This window comes from Glycine soja, chromosome 5, assembly GCF_004193775.1.
Source record: "Glycine soja cultivar W05 chromosome 5, ASM419377v2, whole genome shotgun sequence".
Lineage (NCBI taxonomy): Eukaryota > Viridiplantae > Streptophyta > Magnoliopsida > Fabales > Fabaceae > Glycine > Glycine soja.
Window position 1 is genome coordinate 34,776,038 of NC_041006.1, and position 9,375 is coordinate 34,785,412.

Consider the following 9,375-nt stretch of genomic DNA (forward strand, 5'->3'; position numbering starts at 1 on the left):
ACCTACAAATTATTTTCCAGAAGTCTCTTTCCATTATTATGATGGGTTAAAGTAGAAATAAGAAATATATAATAGTTATAACAGCATATAATATTAGGGTTTCAAATACAACTATAAGAGTTATATTCTCGAGTTATAAGTATTAATTTTTTTTCTCTAAAGTTTATCATTAGAAAAGTTCAAACTTGGAAGATTAAGTAGCTTGACACAAAAGGTTATTATCTAGTTTCTCCTCTTCATTTTCTAACCATTAGAACAAACAGTGAAGGTTCCTTATTAGTGAGATAGAGCTCCCAAGCTAGCTAGGCAGCCATGATTTTCTGACGCTTGTTGGATTATTGAGCAATGATTTCCCTGTGTGCATCCAATGCAGTGTTCTTCACCCCATTTTCAACCAAGGCCTTGTTCTCTTCCTTAGTGTTTTTGGTCACTATGGGGTGATGCACCTTTTCAAGTTCATCCATCACAATGTGTATGTCAAGCACAAGGCGTTCAGCAAGGGTGCTTGAAAACTCAGCCCTGATAACCACACGGAGCACATTGATGTGTTGAGCAGCAGGTGGCATTGGATATGCCGGCACGATCCAACCGTGGCGGCGCAACATCTCCGATGTCTTGAACTCATCGTACCGGCTTCTGTCTTTGAGGGAAAATGCCACCACAGGAACACCATTGTCTTTTGAGAGTATGTTAAAGTGTCCACTCTTCACTAAATCTTCCTTTAGCACCATTTGCATTTTCTCTGCAGTTCTCCATTATGCTCCGGTACCCCTATAGTAAGTCCCGTTAGAAGGTAATAAGAGTATACTTAAGTTTAACAAATGTTTCTTAGAAAAAAAAATGGTTGGTCATGTTGTTGCCAATTTTAATAAGAATGAACTTAACTCGGATCATAGTGATGGTTAGCTATTTTATGGTTAAATGTGATCACTGAATAGATATATAGTTGTGATTGAAGATACATTGTTATTCATTATGAAAATAAATCACAATGGGGGAAGGGGGGGGATTGTAAATCAAACTAATAAACTAAAATTGTTATTATTTAACTAGAAGCTCACTTCTCTTGGCCAAGTCGAATTAGCTGATTGAGCAATGATCTGACTAGAACCTGCAAGTTGCAAATCAATTTTTTAGGATTAAACCATAAGGGAGATATATGGTATAAGTAGGTAGGTAATCCCAAGGATAAAGAAAAATACATAGATTATAATCAAATCATCTTTAGAGAAGTTGAGGGTGAAGGTGGTTTGGTCAGCTCCAAGGTAGTTAATATGGAAGACAAGGTCTTCTGGCAAGTCATCCTTGGTTCTCCATATAACCCAACCAATGCCAGCATAAACAAGCCCATACTTGTGGCCACTTACATTTATGCTCTTCACCCATGGGAGTCTGAAATCCCATTCTAGCTCTGGGTAAAGGAAAGGAGCAATAAAGCCACCACTAGCAGCATCCACATGAATAGGCGTATCCCATCTATATAATATGACAATTGACAAGTAAAGCAAATTAGGTTTTGATTCTCATTTATTAACTTTTAATAGATTTTGTGGATTTAACCCACATTAAATCATATGATTGGATCAGACTAAAAGATCTATATTTAATCTGAGCTAAAGAATTTAAGCTCTAAATCCTACATTTTATCAGGTTTGGATTAGTCCAATTAGCCCGATTCATTTTGCAAACTTTGTACCTAACTAGTGCATTAATTAGTTTAATTAAAAGTCAGATTGCATGAATTACTCAACAAGTATTTATATGAAAAGAAAATAGAATAAATTAAGAAAATCAAGTAAAATTAATTTATGTGCTTTGTTTTCTTAAAAAAATCATTTAATTTTTTTCATGAATTGAGATATACAAGTTGATTTTAGTTTAAGAAAAAAAATATTTTATTTAATTTTCTCATAAATACTTAGCGAAAAATTTACTTAAGTTGATTCTTAGTTATTAAATATCAACATAACCTATGGAAAGGGAAAAACAGAAACAGAAACAACAGAGGCCCATGGAATCCGCCAGCAGTAAGTGACTCATTTCAAGGGCAGGTAAAGGTTACTAATTGACAAAACAAAAAGGGAACGTGTGAGGTGATTCCCAATTCCAAACCAAAACAAAAGCTCGTTAATCGTTTACACCAAATAAGGTTTGCTTAAAGTGGACACGTGAAAATGTGGTCACTTTTAACCAAATTAGGATTAATTAATAGATATTTCATTTTCATCCAATAATAAACATAGCACTTCAAATACTTTATCACTTAAAAAGAGTTTTTCTCGTTTGCAGCTTAAGTTTTGGCAATATAAGAATGATATATTTAATGTGTGTTTGGATGACGGGGTTAGTATAATTAATTTTGAATTAAATTTATATGTGTAACTTAAGTTTTGGCAATATAAAAATGATATATTTATTGTGTGTTTGGATTAGTGTTGATAAAATTAATTTTATAAAATTAATTTTGAAGTGACATGATATATATTTAAATATTTTTATTATAAAATTAAATTAAAGATAAAATTCAGTAAAAAAGTTTCCAACCTGAGATTAAACATGCACATATTATTGGTTAAGTAAAGAAGGTGGATTGTTGCAAACGTATAACTTTGTTGTTAATTTACATTATCAAATTCTATTATGATAAATAAAAAAACATTTTAAAATTAAGGTAATGATGATACTTCTATTTTTAAAATATCAATTTTAATTTATCTTAGGGAGACGAATGTGGGTTTTGCTTTTTTTGCTTTTGTTCACACAATGTTTTAATTTTTTTATGGTGTCCCACGTTCAAAACTATGTACGAAATATATCTTGGTTTCGTTTCTGCCATATAAAAATAAAGGAACAAAAGTGTATGAGAAGAACAAGAAAAGCAATCAGGGGAAAAAAAGTCTTTGGAAAAATCAGAAAGATAGCCTGCACAAAGGTCAAACAATGATCTTAGACAAGTAAGAATCAAGATTCCTTAAGAATTTTGGATAGGTGGTCGATCAGACATAAAATTTCTTCATCAAATATATATCAAATGTAACTGCTTTTACTGTGCGTCAGTTAAATAGGTCTTGCATTATGCGAAAGCTTTTTTGGCCATTGGATATAAGCTTATAAAAACGAAAAGCAAGGATTGAATAATTTGGCTTTTCCATATTAGCAAGCGTCATCAAATGTAACCAAAATACTTATGTGTAATAATTTCATTCTCCTCTCTGTTGTTTAAATTTAATTTCATATATGAAATATGGAAATTTTTATAAATGTATATGTGTAAGTAATTTTCCTTTTAAAATTAATATGCTGTTGTCCTTGAAAATATGATTTTTTCCCTTTCATTTTAGTTCTTATTAAAAAAATATTTTTATATTTAATAAAAAATGATATGATTTTAGTCTTCTTGTGAAGGACTAAAATTATACAAATTTTATAAATTATAAGGATTAACATTAAGAACTAAAGATATGTTTAAAATGCCCAATTTTTTTTTTTATATTAAGTTGTCCAAATTTGAATAGTTATCATCTTGCTTATGTATTTTTTTGTTGTTTACTTTATTAGTTGTTTTACTTTTTATTTCTTTATTTATTTTGTAATGGGAATAAATTGTTAGACTTTGGTATTTATCTACTGTTTTGATTTCCTACACCGCTCCGAATTATCGGCTAAGTTTGAATTTGAATTTGTGATAGTAACAATTTTTAAGTATTCTAGCTGTTATTAGCAAACTAAAGTATTACTAACTAACTCCCCTGATTTTTTATTTTTTTTTGCATGGACTAAATCAATAAATTGGGTATGGAGCCGCGTTATTAGATTATATATTCTCTAGTTTAACAACTTTAGAATCCTTTTCATATTTTAGCAAAGTTAATTTTCACAACATTGATTATAACTTGTTAATATGCATAAATTAAACTTGACATTTTATAGCATATACCATATATTATAGTGTATAAAATTGATTTTTTCCCTAAACCAAATGGACTCTTAGTTTTTTTGTTTTAAATTCTGATAAAAAAAATTAATTTTAAACTATTAAAAACGATTAAAATATTCAATTAAAATAAATTTAATCATAAATATTATATCGAAATTGGTATTGAGTGTGCCACAATTAATGCATAAAAATAATTCTGACCCTTATTATAAGGAAAGGTGCCACAATTAACTGCAAGATAGTATTGTAGCGTGTAGGTAAACAAATTTATTTATTTTTATATATATCAGCGTGTAGATTATAAACAAAACAAAAATATATCTTGTCTTTAAGGTAGCTAGCCCCTTAACAAAGAAAATTTCTGCAAAATATGGTGAAATGATCAACGTTCACACGCCTCAACCTTAGATTTTGACTTGTTTCGGCTCATTAATATGAACATGAAATACGGTGATCAATTTAACATACAAAAGTGGCAGCGTTTCAGTGGAAGATGGAACTACAACTACGTATTTTGTCTTGCGCAACTTAACTTGACTAAAATTACTCTTTTTTTTCACTGAAAAAACAATTTTCTTTTAGTTTAATTTTTATTCACTTACACACAACCAAATCACAAATCTTAGTAGATATAAAGTTATTATAAAATTTAATAAATTTAATTATCATCTTGATTTGTAATTAAATAACAATTTAAAAAATTCTTTATAATATTAACACATGAAATATTCTCTCTCAAGTCTCGATAAAATATTTTTCTCTCATACGAAAATATTAAAGGAATACATAGGTGGATGGACTTTCTAATTGTCTTCAAAATATTCTCAGAGAACTTTTTACACCATCTGCATAAAAAATTCATATACTTAACAAAATAAAAATATAAAAATTAAAAGCATAAAAAAGGTAAAATATCTTTGGAGTCCCCGTAAAATTTTAAAATATTAATTTTACTTTTATAAAAAAATTATTAATTTAATTCCTATAAAAATAAAACATATTTTTATTAGTCTTCAGTGGTCACTGCAATAGATAGTAATTTGGCATGACTAATAAATTTATACCTATAATTTGATTACAAACCAATCAAACAATTTGTAGTGGTTAAAATTTTTCAAAATGAATTAAACAATTTCTCATAGTTAAAATCCCTCCAAAATTATAATTTTTTGTCACTTATTGAGCGATTTTCTCATATTTTTTTATGAGATTATGAGAGAAGATGAAATAAAAGTGAGTTTTGGTCATCTTCTCTATGTGCTTTGAAAGATAGAGAGAAAATAATCAAATTTGTTAGCCACATTAGGAAACGTCAAAGGAAGTTATCATTGAGATCCAACAAAAATATGTTTTATTTATGAAGATGAAATTAATATTTTTCAAATTTTACATTGGCATCTAAAATATATTTTCCCCTAGAAAAAATTATTTAGAGAACGAAAATAAAATTTACAAAAAGTTTAAGTAACAAAAACACATTTAATCTTTTTAAAATATCTCACACTTGGTTGGTTTTTATTTCTTTTTCTGTATTGATTTTATGCTATTTGTACCATTGTTAAGTAATTCACCTTATATATGTTTTCTCTTTCCTTTTTGTTTTATTTGTTTTGTTAAATGACATTGTTAACATTCTTATTTCTTTTTTTTTCCCGTTTTTATTGATTTAATGCATATTCTCTCTCATTGACTTTTTTCTTTTATCATTTTTTATTTATCTTCATCCATGGCGTGTGATGTTTTTTAAGCTATTATTAGTGTAAAGTATATATTTATCATTTTATTAATGACTGATTAATTTTTATTAGAAAATCTGATTGATTACTTCTACTAAGTCTTTTCTTTGAATTATATTTATTTTATTTACAATGTTTGAATCTAAGACTTTTCTTAAAAAGGTGAAGTTCAATTTTACATGAACCAATGACTTGTTGGTTTTCCGTGTTTTATAGAACTTTTTAATTTTTTTTCCTTGTTTTCTTTTGTTTTTCTCTCACCTTTTCTTTGTAATAGTAATGTGCATGTCAATTTTTTCTCTTTCCTTTGTTGATTTGTATTGTTATTAGGGGTGAAAATGAGTTGAGTCAAACCAAATTTTATTAGGTTTGAGTTCGGTTTGAGTTGAATATGCAAGGTTTGAGCTTGGTTCATTAACTGTTATAGACTTTTTTCAAAGGTTCGACTCGACTTACATAAAAAAGTCTGGTTTGGCCTACGAACCTATTTAAAAGTTTGCTTAAAGACGTCTTTGATCAATTAATTATTTTAAAACCTAGTGAAATACTAACTAAAAAAAAGAAACTTATAAAATTTCGTATAAGTAACGTACAAATCCAAAAAATAATTGATAAACAAAATCATATTGAATTCAAGTCGTTAAAATATAGTGTATCAAGAGAAAATGAAAAAAAAGAGCATAATATTAAAAAATGTATGAATTATAGATGATTTATAGTAATATAGCCAAACAAAAATATTTAAATTGTCTAAGAATGTCTTTACAAAATATTCTTTTTCTTGGAAGTATTAATCTAGTTACATTATCCTTTTAGCTTGAATCTCTTTCTTTTTGAAAATTGTTCATATGTAAGTGAACTCTCTAAGCACTTTATACCACTTCATCGTGTCATTCATAATGTCATAAAAATGGTATAGATAATCATCGTTAATGTGTCAGTTGCTATAAAACTAACAAATAAAATATAATTCAAGATATACACCCTTAAACCAATATATTAAAGCACAGATAATCATTGTTTTAAATTTTTTTTTATTTAATAATAATAATAATAGTTATTATTATTATTATTTAAACACATCAGCTTGTCAAGTTTAACAAACTTTTTTTTTTTATAATTTAAGTTTGACCTTTTTATCTAATTTTTTTTAAAAGGTTGAGCTTGACCTTAATAATAAATAAGTTAAGTCGGATCAGAGTCTTAAATAGGTCGAGCAAAAACCTCGAAAAGTAAATCCTTTTTCAAATATTATTTATTATTTTTAAAATTAAATATAAATGAGTGAGAGTAATACCAAGAGTAACACATATATAAATGCACTTAATCGTAACAACTGAACTTTCACTAGAAAATCAATGTGGTGGAACATTTAAAAACAATACATCAATGTTGAATTACATGTCTCAATTGACATCAAATTATAGGAAAACAAACTAATAATGGAGTAAGCTAGCTAAATGATATGCCCAAAATTTTCGGAAAAGAATAAAGTAAATATAGTTAAGGGTGGATTTTAAATGAAGTTAGAACAAATATGGTGAAAGCTCTGGCTCCTTATTTAATTGGCATAGAGAGCTAGGCCGCCATAATTTTCTGACGCTTGTTGGATTCTTGAGCAATGATTTCCCTGTGTGCATCCAATGCAGTGTTCTTCACCCCATTTTCAACCATGGCCTTGTTCTCTTCCTTTGTGTTTTTGGTCACTTTTGGGGGGTGTAGTTTTTCAAGTTCATGCAGCACATTGTATATGTCAAACACAAGGCGTTCAGCAAGGGTGCGTGAAAACTCAGCCCTGACGACCACACGGAGCACATTGATGTGTTGAGCAGCAGGTGGCATTGGATATGCCGGCACGATCCAACCATGGCGGCGCAACATCTCCGATATCTTGAACTCATCGTACCGGCTTCTGTCTTTGAGAGAAAATGCCACCACAGGAACACCATTGTCTTTTGAGAGTATGTTAAAGTGCCCACTCTTCTCCAAACTTTCCTTCAGCACCATTGCATTGTCTCTGCAGTTCTCCATTATGCTCCTGTATCCCTAGTAAGTTCAATAATTAATTGGGTAAGTGTATATTCGAGTTCAATAAATGTTCTTAGAAAAAACGGTTGAGCATATATTCCTTCCAATTTTGATATTTCACTTGGATCATAGTGATGGCTGGCTATATTTTATGGTTAAATGTGGAAATTTTTATTAGATACGTACGTAGTTGTGATTGAAGATGCGTTATTATTTTTATGAATATAAATCACAATGAGGGGAAGGGGAAGGGGGTGTAAATCCAATAAGAAATGTTATTATTTAACTAGGAGCTCACCTCATGGCCAAGGCGAATTAGCTGATAGTATTGAGCAATGATCTGACTAGAACCTGAAAAATCCAACTTATATATAGTTAGGCTTATAGGATAAGGTATTTAATCAAGGATCAAGAAATACACATTGTAACGAATGAATCACCTTTAGAGAAGTTGAGGGTGAAGGTGGGTTGGTCAGCTCCAAGGTAGTTAATATGGAAGACAAGGTCTTCTGGCAAGTCATCCTTGGTTCTCCATATAACCCAACCAATGCCAGCATAAACAAGCCCATACTTGTGGCCACTTACATTTATGCTCTTCACCAATGGGAGTCTAAAATCCCATTCTAGCTCTGGGTAAAGGAAAGGAGCAATAAAGCCACCACTAGCAGCATCCACATGAATAGGTGTATCCCATCTATATAATATGACAAGTTAAGCAAATTAGTAAATGACAAAGGAACATGTAGAAATATTTGAATTGGTGAAGAGAGGTAATTAGTGGAACATTAATTACTTACCCAGTTTGCTTGTTTTTTTCAAGCAGCTGGTCATTCAAGAGCTTGACATCTTCGAACTCTCCATTGTAAGTTGACCCTAAGATTGCAGCAACACAAATAGTGTTTTCATCAACCAGTTCAACAGCTTTGACAGGGTCCATCACATAGTAGCCTTCTCTCACCTCAACTTCCCTTAACTCCACCTCAAAATACCTTGCAAATTTCTCCCAACATACTTGCACATTGGAACCGGTCACCAAATTGGGCTTATCATAAGGCTTGCCCTCTGCCTTGCGCTTGTTCTGCCACTTCTTCTTGAATGCAAGCCCTGCCAACATTATGGCCTCTGATGATCCCACGGTTCCTGCTCCAATTGCATTCTCATTTTCTCCAATTTCAGCATGGAACATACGTGCAATCATGTTCACACACCGATTCTGGTTTCAAAAAGTACACAAAAAACATAAGAAATGTTTCATATTCCAAAATATAAAGATTTATAATTAATTTATTGTTGTTGTATATATAGCTCTGAGAAGAAGATGAGAAAGTACGTGAAGGTCGGTGGTGGCAGGATACTCGTCCATGTCAACATAGTTCTTGTTGATGGATTCCATGATGAGCTTGTTGCACTCTTCTTCCATGGAAGTGGTCACAAAGGAAGCCAAGTTCAGCTTTGGAATTGCATCAAGCTGCAACTCATCGTGTATGTTCTGGTACGCAGCCTCCTTTGGCATGGAGTTTTCAGCCTGGGAAGAGAGTCCCTGGCATAGCGAGAAGCAAAGTTGGAATAAAGAAAGAGGTCAGACTCAGAAGAGGGTTTTGGAAAAACCATTGTGAAGTATGTGTTATAATCTGTTGTTGACCTTAAAGACAGCAAAGAAAGAATTAATGATGT

The 9,375-nt window shown here is 30.5% G+C and overlaps 2 pseudogenes; both read right to left on the bottom strand.

Annotated features, from left to right (window-relative positions):
- Positions 1–302: 302 nt before the first annotated feature.
- LOC114411341 lies at positions 303–2,564 on the bottom strand (annotated as a pseudogene).
- Positions 2,565–6,996: 4,432 nt separating this feature from the next.
- On the bottom strand, positions 6,997–9,375 carry LOC114412721 (annotated as a pseudogene).